The 2,074-nt window shown below is 41.4% G+C and overlaps 1 protein-coding gene across 1 annotated transcript in view; it reads left to right on the top strand.

Annotated features, from left to right (window-relative positions):
* Slc35e3 (solute carrier family 35, member E3) overlaps positions 1-2,074 on the top strand; it is a gene marked incomplete at its 5' end in the record, with an annotated part of 15,220 nt that overhangs the window by 7,964 nt on the left and 5,182 nt on the right.

A 2,074-nucleotide genomic window follows, 5' to 3' on the forward strand; every position in this document is an offset into this window, starting at 1 on the left:
GACTTCAAGAAGTAATGTCGAGGGGCTAGGATTTAGCTCAGCGGCACAGCGCCTGCCTGGCAAGCGCATGGTTGTGAGTTCAATTCCCGGTACCGGAAGAAAAACACAAAAAGAAAAAAAAAAAAGTACTGTAGGTATGTGACATCTGTGAACTCAGTACACCTAACAGTAATATATTCTACGTATATATATGATATATATATGTCATCATAGATGACATATATATAATTCTTGTTGTTGTTTTCTGGTACTGGGAATCAAACTCATGACCTTGCGTTTGCCAGGCAGGCGCTGTGCTGCTGAGCTAAATCCCCAGCCCCATTCTACATACATTTTTATAGTTTTTTAAATCTTAAAGGAGCAAGTTTTTCTAGTTGACAGCATTGTTTAAAAGCAGAGGTAGCATTTCTCTACATAAAAAAGATGCAAACCCTCTCTTCCGATCCTCTTGTGATTGTACTATTTTAAAATCTGATAAAACTCCTGGGGCAGGGGCTGGGGGTTTAGCTCAGCGGCACAGCGCCTGCCTGGCAAGCGCAAGGTCGTGAGTTCGATTCCCGGTACTGGAAAAAAACAAACACCAAAAAAAAACCTCCAGGGGCAGGACATGTCTTCAAAAACGTGTTTCCCTTGGAGTTTAAACTTATTAGTAATTTAAGTCATAGCTAATATTTAAAGATACAAAATGATTTTACAGTTTTGTAGGTAAAGCTGTGGGATGAGTTGGAGCCGAACGTTCCGTGTGTGTGCAGTAGCACATCACACTGGTTCCCCTCTGCTCAGCCACTTGGTCTTCCTTCCCCAGACACGCCCTGTGCTTGCGCAGCTCCGCACCCTGACTGTGTTTCCCCTTGGACCCTGACCACTTTCATCGTGTGCCCTGAGCGCCGTGGCGGGTTAGAAGCAGGCGCTCCAGAACCAGACTGCTTGGATTAATGTCAGGGCTGCTCCTTAGCGGCCTGGTGATCTTGAGCCCTTACTTCAGCTCTCTGTGCTCAGCTCTCTCGTCTTTGAGAAAGGATGTTTTTACAGCTACCTCATGGTTTAAGAGGATTGAATGAGGGAGCCACATCTGTAATCCCAGCTGTCTAGGAGGCTGACTCAGGAGGATCACAGATTCAAATCAGCCTGGGCAACTTACTGACTCCGCAAGACCCTGACTCAGATAAAATAAAAGAGGTCTGGGGATGTAGCTCAGTGTGAAGGCCCTGGGTTAAATCCCCACTACCACCAAAAAAAGAAAAAGAATTAAAGGTATTAATGCCTATAAAATATTTAGAACAATTTCTGGCACACAAATTATATAAATATTAACTTGTATTATCATGATTTTTTTATTATGTACACAAGTAGTTACTGAGTTCTTTGAGGGTAATAACTTTGTATAGATTGTGTTCCTTTCAAGGCATGGCCCTAATTTTGTAACTATCCAGTGAATGTTTATTGATTCAAATACGAATAAAGTGAGCAATGGAAAAGGACCTGGAAGGCTATCTTCCAAAATGGCCTGGTGCTTAAGATTATAAGAGTTCCTTTTTTTAAAATTTATTTTTGTTTTCTGGTTCTTCTATAATGCATATGTATTACCTTCTTAATAAATTATTTTTTCCCAGTACTGGGAATCAAACTCACAACCTCGTGCTTGCCAGGCAAGCGCTGTGCTGCTGAGCTAAATCCCCAGCCCCAATAAATAAATTACTATAGCTGGGCATGCTGGTGTATGCCTACAGTCCCAGCTGCTTGAGAGGCTGAGGCAGGAGGATTCCTTGACTCTGAGAGCTAGAAGCCAACCTGGGTAACATAGTGGGACTGTCTCAAAAAAAATTATTGCAAAATAATCCTTCCTTAGGTGAACAAGAAAAAGAACATAGAAATTCATGTACAGAGGCAAATTTATTATTGCAGAATTTTCCATTGATTCTTCTGCATAGTTACATTTTTAGCACTATTCATTCTGTTCTATTCAGTTCTTGCTGTGTCCCAAATTAATTCTTTTTCTAGTCTTTTTTTCCCCCAGTACTGGGGGTTGAACCCAGTCTTCACATTCATTTACTTCCCCAGCTCTTTTTTTTTA

This window comes from Chinchilla lanigera, unplaced genomic scaffold, assembly GCF_000276665.1.
Source record: "Chinchilla lanigera isolate Chin_1 unplaced genomic scaffold, ChiLan1.0 scaffold00057, whole genome shotgun sequence".
In the NCBI taxonomy this organism is placed as follows: Eukaryota; Metazoa; Chordata; class Mammalia; order Rodentia; family Chinchillidae; genus Chinchilla; species Chinchilla lanigera.